Genomic DNA, 10,113 nt, shown 5'->3' on the forward strand with positions numbered 1-10,113 from the left:
CTATCCTAGCCTGGTCACACCCCTGTGATGGGACTGCTGACGATCCGGAAAAGGAGACCAGCAATGCCCAGCAGGCCGTCTCCAGTGGCAGATTAGAATCTGAGCACTCTGGGGAAATTCACGGTAGACTTGGCCTGCTGGTGCCTCGCTCACACCTGGTGGGCTGGTCTCGGCAGAAAAATGCACCCTTAGATCCCACTCCAACTCTGATTATGTTTCAGAGTCGGTCTCAACTTCCTTTTTCCTTTTCACCCTATTCCCACACAGGGCATCCCTCACCCAGGAGGAATTTACACTAAGAGAGCAGAGGAACGGGTGTGGCCAGAACCGGCTCCCACTTCAGGCGTGTGTTCTGATGGTCACCTCAGATGTGGTCTGTGGGTCTGCATGATGAACACCAAGAGCAAAAGTAAGGAGACCCGTGTATAACCATGGACTCCATTGTCTGCTCTGGGACTTCCGGAGGCATTTACTGTAGGGTGCTCACATTCTGGTTAACTTTTTATCCATGAATGTCTTAGGAAGCAAAAATACATACATACATACATAAGCTGTGCTCAGACAGTGGCTCATGCCTGTGCCCCAGTACTCAGGAATCTGAGGTGGGAAGAGCCTGGGTCACATAGGAAGACCTATCTTAGTAAGGTCTCTTTATTCCCTCTCTTTACTACAGAAGTCATGGCACCTGACTGTTAAGTCTAGGAATTGTGACGTGAGAGAACCAAGCATTGTCAGGTCCTTTTCCTGGCAGAACAACTGTTTAGACATGTTGCCAGGCAAAGGGGTAGCAAACTATACCAGACTGAGGAACAAAGCTGCACCTGGTTGCATCATGGGAAATAGTGAAGTGACGAGCAGAATGAATTCTGTGCTGCATAGCTTAAAGCCACAAGCACAGCAGACCATACCAGTCAGCAGTTTCCAAGGCTTCCCATTTGTTTTTTAAAACTAATATATTAACTCAGTTGTTGACCAGTACTTAGCTGCAAAGGAGTGGGCACAGATCACAGGCTTGCATATGGTGCACATAAGCCCATGCGGTATACATGTTTTTTTAATGATAATACAAGCAGACATAAGCAAAATACATAATTATGTTTTCCGTTTTGAAAGTCTTTTAAAGCACATGGTTACTTTTTTGTATATCTGGGGGCTGCTTTTAAATGATCCAGCTGTGTACTGAAGAGTCAAGGAGTAGCACATAGCTACAGAAGATTGGTCAGGAAGTGGGGAGGTGCTTGAAGCCGGGTATCAGGCTCTCAAGGTCTACCAGTAAGCTCTGCTCCCTTGTTTGAGGTCTGTGTGAGATTTCCCTGATCCGCATCAAGAATCACATCTGTCTACTGTGTTTTCCTGGTCAGCACACATGAGCCTCTTTCCCTGGATCATGCATTCCATAATCCCTGTTGGAAACTAGTGCAAAGACTAGTCTTGTCAGCTCTTTCGCTGTCTACAGCGGTCCCTCCGGAGATGCTGCTACCCACTTCTCAGATGAGGCATAGACGGGACAAGGATCTCAGGCTAGCCAGCAAAGGCATGACAAGGGATCTCCAGTTGGTTTTCCCCACATCAGTGGCTGCTGCTGGGCTAGGGGAAAGACTAATCCCAATGCCCAGTACTGGGGATACCCAGGAAGACCAGCACTTTGCAAACCCTCAGGTTGGTTACTATAAAATGCATTTGACCCCTAGGGGTATCCGTTGACTGGCTCTGAGAAGACCATATGGACAAAAACAATGCAGATTGTACAGAGGCTAGCCAGTGGTTTGTGTGGGCCTAGGAAGCACTGCTTGGCAGAAAAGCAAAAAGTGGCTTAGATGGTAGGATATACCTGTGTGCTAAAAGACCTCTACTGTCCTGAATGTGTGGCCAGCTGGGGAGAGCAACATCGCCCATTACCAGTTGTTCACCCTGTGCAAACTCATAAAATAGGAGTACCCCAGCTCAGCAGAGCTGATAAGAAAGCAAACAAGAAGAGGGGGAGAGCATGCCTAGCATGGCAGCCCTGGAAGATCAGTACCTTGCTCTCTAAAGCTGGGGGAGGCTCCTGGGGCCTGGAAGGGAGAAGCTGCTAAGAGCAGTACACAGCATCCCTGCACTGAGCAGCAATGGTTGGCACAGGGTCCACTGCCCGCCAGGTATTCAAGAATACAATTTCTGGTAGGAAGCTAAAATGCAACCTAAACAGTCAACTAGGGACAGGCTTGGATCACTCCCCTGTCAATGGATTTCCGGGTTCTGGCTCCTCATGGAGCTCATGTTCCTATCAGAGTTCAGGGCCAGGGAATGGAATGGTTGTACCAGACAGAGAGACCTGCCAGTCTCAGAAGGGTGGAGGCATCGGGGCCATATGCTGGCTAGGGGTTCAGAGGAAATAGAAATGATGGGTCAGGCCTGTTCACTATCAGGATGGATACGAGTCACATGGTCTTGTGCTTTGTTGAGCTTTGGACACCAGTAATTTCCTGGAAAACGGGCAGTTAATTGCTTATTGTCCTAGCCATCTTCAGGCTAAACTTTACTGAGATGGAATAATAGGACTGGGGATACCTCATCAGTGTTATTTGGCATATATATCACCCCTTTACTGTGCCAACGTGGGAGTAGACAATTGCCCCCCCACAGCACACAATGGCTCATGGGGTACCATGGTATGTTTGTGTGCCCCCAAAGTTCATGTATTGGAAACTTCCAAATTTGTATTGATGTTGTTGATTGTGGAAGGCAATTCAGTGAGGTCATGAGGGTGGCACCCATCATGGGAAAAGAGGCTCTTGCTGTCACAATGACCCATTGCCCATGTTGTGTCTTCTGCTGGATTAGCATGCACAAAGAGGCCCTACCAGATACAAGAGGATGGCAGCCCCTTTGCTCAGACTTCCTACCAAACCAATCTGTCTTTATTCCTAACAGATTGCACTTAGGCAGCATGTTACAGCATCAGAGAGTGGACTAAGACACAGGTAGCACAAAACACCCACAGCCATGAGTAGGCCCACTGTCTTATGCCATTCTCCCCAAGCTGGTTCTACGGTAGCATGCTGATATTCCCACAAGGCCCTCCCTGCTAGGAGTGGCCGACAAAATGCTGGCCCTGCTAAGCTGACACAGAACCAGCACAACCTTTGACTGTAAAGGCAGGTGCACATGGAGTTCAGATGAAGAACAGGTTCCCAGCTAGGCTTTGCTGCCGTCTAAGTGTGTGGCCTCAGCCTTGGAGATGTCACCTAAAGCCTTTGACCCCAAGCTTTCACAGGTTTGTAACATGCAAACAAAAGGATGCACCAGCCACATGGCTCAGAAATCCAGCACTTGCCCAGCGTGTGCTACCTATGGGGTCCATTCCCACAGCATCTGCTGGAAAAGGGTGCATGAGAAAGCATCGAGCCCAGGTCAGCAAAAAGGTGTACTTGACCCTCAACAGTCATTCGTTATATTAAATCACTTCCGAGCCAAAGCTTGCTTTGGAAACCCATGGCAACCTATGTAGATGCTAACAATGTGCGTTGCCCTTCAGGAAGGGCGCTGCTCTCTGAGCAGACCTGCTTCTAGGACCACCTCTTGTTATCTGAACTCCCCCAGAGAGAGAAGTCAGCCAAAGATGAGAATGCTGGGGCCTAGAACATGAAGTTTCCCGGAGAAGGGAAGCAAGGCACCATCTTCTCTCTTACATGTCCTGGGCTCTCTTCTGGTGAGTGCTGCCTGCTTTCCTGCAGTTCCCTGGGTGTGGGCCACAGTTCCTCCCCCAAAGGGGGTTACATGCCAACAATCATATTGTTTCTGCTTTAGGAAGAAAGAAGCCCAGATGCCAATGGGCATGCCTCAGCCTCTGGGCCCCCCTACCCCCATTAACAAGGATGGACTCCTAAATAGGAACTCTGCCTTCCCTGGCTCTTCACTGCTGTGACAAATGAGACACAGGGACCCTGGAACCAAATATGAGAGTCTCCGGCCAAGCCATCCCATCCTGGAGTTCAGGCCACAACATGCTGACATCCCATTGCAATGTTTCCAAGCTCCCTACACAGACTTAAATGTGCAAAGATGCTTAAGACTGTTCACCCTTAGACAATCATAGATGTTCACCCTTCAGCCACAGAACAAGAGACGCCTTGATCTCCATCCCTCTCCTTCCAAAACACCTTCTCTCATCTCCTTGTTGACCACACACCCTTGTTAGCAAGGACTGTCTTTTCTCCTGGGTCCTCCACAGGCCTATGCACAGATCTGAGCTTACCAAGCAGATAAAAAACACTTGCTTACCTGGACACTTCCCAGTAGCTTCTTATCCCAACATGTTCAGTCCCCACAGTTGGCCTAGCTTTAGCTTCCTGACATTAAGTGGGAGATTCCGTCCATCCCCCATCTCCAGGGTAAGGAGCTCCTAGTAATGCTGTTGTGGTGATGAGCCACAGATGGAGCCCTTCTGTCCTGAGAAGCAGCTGGGAGGGAGGCAGCTGGGCTCTGACCCTGGTGCTCAGGGTCTTGGGTGAGGCTCTTGCCATCTGGGGCCTCCTCTCCTCCCCTGTTCTGTTTCCCTGAGCCTCCCAGCCACCCCCAGGAATTCCCACAGAGGCTTCTAAGAAGCTGCACCTACCTTGAGGGGAAGGAAGAACATCTTGGAATCCAGGGCAGGTAACAGTTCTTCAGAGGGTTTTAGATGTCCTGAAACTTGCCAGAGAGTTTAACCAATGTTCTCCTGAGCATGTGTGCACCCAGCATGTGTGTGTGCAGCCCTGTCTCCACACACGTGTGCACACAGTGTCTGCGTACAGCTGCGCTGATACATACACAGAGGCGTCAGCCAAGCGAGCGTCTCCATATTAAGGAGGAAATGAATAAACAAGGTCAACATTTTTGTTTCCCTCTGAGGCTTGCAAAGAAGGTGTTAAGAGCACAAGATTTAAGTCATAAACTCGGTTAAAAGGCAAACGGCCTAATGTGTGACTTTTGCCAACTTGGATGTGCTCCTTGGGGTAATGCTACACTGAGCTAATGCAGAAGGAATCGTGGGAGGAAATGGCCGGGTGGGAGCAAGCTGCAGCATCAACCAAGGGCAGACCAGCTGGAGCCCGGAGGGCCTCGAAGCCTCTTCCTAGTTCCCCTCCTACAGTTTCCTTGACTGATAGAGTTTCTGTCAGGCCTAAAGGACTTACAGCAAGGTAAGGAAGACACAGAACAGGCCCAAATCACCCAATGAACAATGGCTTAGGGAGCAGGAAAGACAGCCAGAGGGCCTGCCAACTGGACACGTCACCTCTGTGTACTCCCATTCTATTCATCTCTCTGTCCACCTCGAAAGACAAGCCGCCTCTTCCAGAGGCCCAAGAACTGTGCTTAGCTTTACACAAGATGCTTGGGGGAGAGTAAGTTCCTCTGCCTGGATGGAAATTGAAACAAAGACATAGACCTACAGTAACTGTACTATAGGGCCAAGAGTCACGCTTCCCACCAGCTCAGTTCTGCTCCATCACTCCCCTTAACGGCCATACCAGACCCAAATTTCACTCAACCCAGCTGCTGGTCCTAGCATCTGCTTTCCGACACTCAGAACTCACAAAGACATCTCTGCCCCACTAGATCCCTGTGATTTTGTGTCATTGAATTTTCAGGCATTTCATCTTTCCCACCCTGGCCTGAGCAGATGGCTCACTCACTTTCTTCCCTGTGCACCTGGAATAGGAACCGTTCTGGTCTACTCTTAAAAAAAAAAAGTAAGCTGGGAGGCAGAGGCTGGGATCAACTGAGAGGCCAAGCCAGCCTGGTCTACAGAGTGAGTTCCAGGGAAGCCAAGGCTACACCTGGAACACAGGGTTTCAAGAGAAACCCTGTCTTGAAAAACAAAACAGCAACAATAACAAAATAAACCCGAACAAACAAAACAGAAATACTGTACGCCTGCCACGCTTGTGTCGATTTTGAGACAGGGTCTCTCACTGAGACTGCAGACTTACTAAGTTACCTCTGCCTTTTCAGAGTTGGGAATTCCCAGCACAAACAATACCCAGTCTTTTCTGTGGGTACTGGGGATGGAACCAGGGTCCCCATGCTTGTACATCAAGCACTACTGTACCCTTCATAAGCATTTTCTCCAGTGAGCCAGCCCCTCCCAGCTCTGCCTTGAGAAAGTGTGAAGCCTTAAGACAGCTTCAGGGGAGCTGGAGAGATGGTTTGGTGGTTAAGAGTGCTTGTAGCTTTTACAGAGGACCAGAGTTCAATTTCCAGCATCTACAACAGGTGGCCCACCTGTAATTCCAGCTCCAGGGCATCTAATGCCCTCTTCTGGCTCCCACGGGCACCGTTTGCATGTGTAACTAAACATACAGAGAGTCACTCCCACACCAATAAATGTCAGTTTTTATTTTTATTTTTTTAAAGATCATATGGGAACTGTGGGGAAAAGAGAGAGCCTTGGTTCCAGGATCTATCTACACTGCTGTCCTGACTAGTTAGGACTTCCAGGGACTGGCCCTATCTTCTTAGACAGGAGCATGATCATACGGCGCCGCCGTTAAAACCATCAGCCCAGCTTGGGAGTGACCACCTAACTCTCCTGTGACTGGGTACCACAGCCTGGAGTCTGAAGCCCTAAAGACCTGTCTGGGGCGAAGGAATCCTCCTTAACCCTTAGAATCACTTTCCAAATACACGTGTCTGTAGGTAAATAAAGAGCCAGTGGGATTTCTGCCTCTCCCCCCCACCCGGGGCTTCTAGTAAGTTCATGGCTGTGAATCCCTCTTCCTCAGAGGGGCAGCTGGAAAGGAAACACAACTCACAATGACAATGACGACTTGCCTGTGAAGGCATCAAGCAGAAGCATGGGGGGGTAGCAGAGCCTGTATGTACCCTGCCTCCTTCTCACCCCCACTCTCACCTCCCCCCCTGTACCTGCCGCCATGGGGCAGTGTCCCGTCTCGTGCGTGCCGAGTCCTTATCCAGCAACTGCCTCATTTTCTTTTTCTCCCATTTTTTTTTTTTTCCGTTTGTTCGTGCGCACACACACATCCCACAACAAAAATGTTTCTTCTCCTCCTGCGTGCACAGTGATCAGGGCCAGGAAACAGACAGGAACGGTGCTAGCCTGTAGTCCAGACTTCTCCCTGCTAGGTTGTGGACCAGGGAGGATTGCAAGGTCAAATCTACTCCCAGAAGGGCTGCAAAGGAATTTCTTCTGGATGTCTGGTACGTAAGTCCCAGCTGTTTGCAGCTGGGCCGAGTTGGTGGAGGAGTTTCCTGAACGAGCCCCACTATTTATGTTCTTCCGCATCCCTCACCCACTTGTTGAAAGATGTTTATTTCCAGGTTTGTATCAAACCTCACTGACCAGAGGAAACCCTAATTACTAAAACAAGTCTTGGTTTATGTCACACTATGCCACTTCCCATACCCAAGCACACAGTCAGCCCATCACTCAGAACCTACCTACCCTGCTAAGGAATGTCACATGTGCCCGGCCACCTGTGACACAGACTTTGCTAAGCACACTTCATGTGTCTTGTATTTTCCCACGGTGGCCCTCTTAGAGCCTTAAAAGTGAGAAGTTAGTAGGAGGTTGTTAATGTGACCACCTTATAAGAGTGACAGTATCCTTGGTCCCATGTGCCCCTCTCCCGTGAGGTTTAAGGGAAAAGACAAAATTGCCATTGGGCTTGTGGGGAACCAGACACAAAGCCAGTCTTTCGGAGCTTTCCAGGGACCAGTGTCCACACTGCACACTGACAATAAACAAAGAATAATTCATGTCTGTTTAGTCAGTGGCCTGTCCCCATAAAGGCACAGTTGGAAAGGAATTTGAGGCTCAGAGCAGCTATGCCACTTATAAGGGTGACCTGCCCTACAATGTCAGATTAAACTTCCTATCCCAAGCTGTGGCACCTTCACTCCTGCCTCTGAGAGTCTCTGCCTCTTCTCTGGATGCAGCTTGTGAGGATACATCAGAAGCAAACCAGTACCAGGATCACCCGGGGCATCAGCAATCCCAGGCCTACGTGTGCCCCGAGCAGACTGAAGGCAAGGCCCAGAGATTCCCGCCCGCCCATAGTTCCAGTACCGTCACTCACAAATGACCAGAAGGTAAGTTATGACATACACAGTGGCACTTCCTCCACCTCAAAATTATAATGTAAATTTACATTATAATGTAAAAAGATGTTTTACATTATAATGCTGTGGAACCCTGAAGACATCCTATCCACTGAAAAGGGCAGACACAGAAAGACGAATGACTGTATCACCCTGTGTGGAGTATCGAAAAGTAAACTCCGGGAACTTCAGCAATGGAGAAGAGGGAAAGAGAAGCTGGTATTTAGAGTGTCCTGGTCCTGCTGTCCTGGCACACACGTCTGTAACCCCAGAACTCAGGAGCAAAGACAGGAAGATCTCTGGGCTGCAGAGTAGCTTCACTGAGAATGCAAGCCTGGGATGTAGCTTTCAAAGCGGTTCTACAATAGTGAAAGCATGCTAGGGTCCACCACTGTGTGACTGAGTAAACAAAATGCTAGACATTGTGTCTATGTTACTGGAATGAGAATCTTTTAAAAAGACAATTTGGCAAGCATGGTTTTGCACCAAGGCTGCCTGGACTGGTCTCCGTACCCAGCTCGCATCTCTCCTCTACTCGGCCACGGCCCTGCACCTCTGGAACCCAAAAACCTCTTGATGCAAGCAAGCGTCTCCATTTTATCCCCAGGATACCCCCAGACCACCTTCCCCCAGGTCACCTTCCCCCCAGGCCACCTCCCCCAGACCACCCTCCTGGACAGCGTGTTCACCCAGGCCCCTTAGCCACAACTTCAGCACCCCTGAACCTCTGACAAATCTCTGAAAATTGTGCCCACACGTCCCTGTGTCCCCCTGGGAGCCACAGAGGACATGAGGTATTTGGTATAGAACAGAACTAGGAGAGGTGTCTTGATGTTGAGCAGGAAGAGCGTTACTATGCTTTCCTCACACTGGAAGGATCCCAGTGACTGCCCATACCCCCTACTCAGCCAGTTCTGGTTAAGAGTAGGCCTGCATGCTACAGAGTTCTTCCTTCCAGCGTCTCGGCTACAACAAACAAGGCTGCTATGAATTAGTGGAGCACGTGCCCCTGTGGCATGGTGGGGCGTCTTTTGGGTATGTGCCCAAGAGTGGTATAGCTGGGTCTTCCGACAGATCTATTTCCAGTTTTCTGAGGAACTTCCAGATTGATTTCCAGAGTGGCTATAGCAGTTTGCAATCCCACCAACAATGGAGGAGTGTTCCTTTTCCTCCACATCTTCATCAACATCTGCTGTCACTTGAGTTTTTGATCTTAGTCATTCTTAATGATGTAAGGAAGAATCTTAGGGTTGTTATGATTTGTATTTCCTGATGACTAAGGACTTTGAGCATTTCTTTAAGTGATTCTTAGCCATTCGAGATTCTTCTGTTGTGAATTCTCTGTTGAGTTCTATACCCCACTTTTTGATTGGATTGTTTGATTTCTTGGAGGTTAGCTTCTTGAGTTCTTTATATATTTTGATTATTAGCCCTTTATTGGATGTAGGGTTAATGAAGATTTTTTTTCCCGTCTGTAGGTTGTCGATTTGTCCTATTGACTATGTTCTTTGCCTTACAGAAGCTTTCCAGTTTCAAGAGGTCCCATTTATCAAAAGCCAGAAGCTGGGAACAACCTAGTTGTCCTACAACCAAAGAATGGATACAGAAAATGTGGTTCATTTACATAATGAGATATTACTCAGCCACTAAGAACAAGGACATCATGAAAATATCATCCTGAATGAGGTAACTCAGACCCAAAGGGACATGGTCTGTACTCACTAATAAGTGGATATTAGCAAAAAAAAAAAAAAGTACAGGATACAATCCACAGAACTCAAGAAGGCTAACAAGCCAAAGGTCCCAAATGAGGATGCTTCAATCCTACTTGGGAGGAAGAAGAAAGCAGGCAACCTTGGGAGGTAGGAGGTGAGAGGACCTTCTAGAATCTACCAGAGACCTGGAAGCTGAGAGAATCTTAGGTCTTAAAGGGAGGAACCTTAGATGAAATGCCCTGCAGTGGGCCGAGGGAACTTGTAGAGCCCACCTCCGGTAGAAAGGCCTGGCATCAAGTGGAGGGATGGGGCTCCC

Source organism: Micromys minutus, assembly GCF_963924665.1.
Source record: "Micromys minutus genome assembly, chromosome: 3".
Taxonomy (NCBI): Eukaryota; Metazoa; Chordata; class Mammalia; order Rodentia; family Muridae; genus Micromys; species Micromys minutus.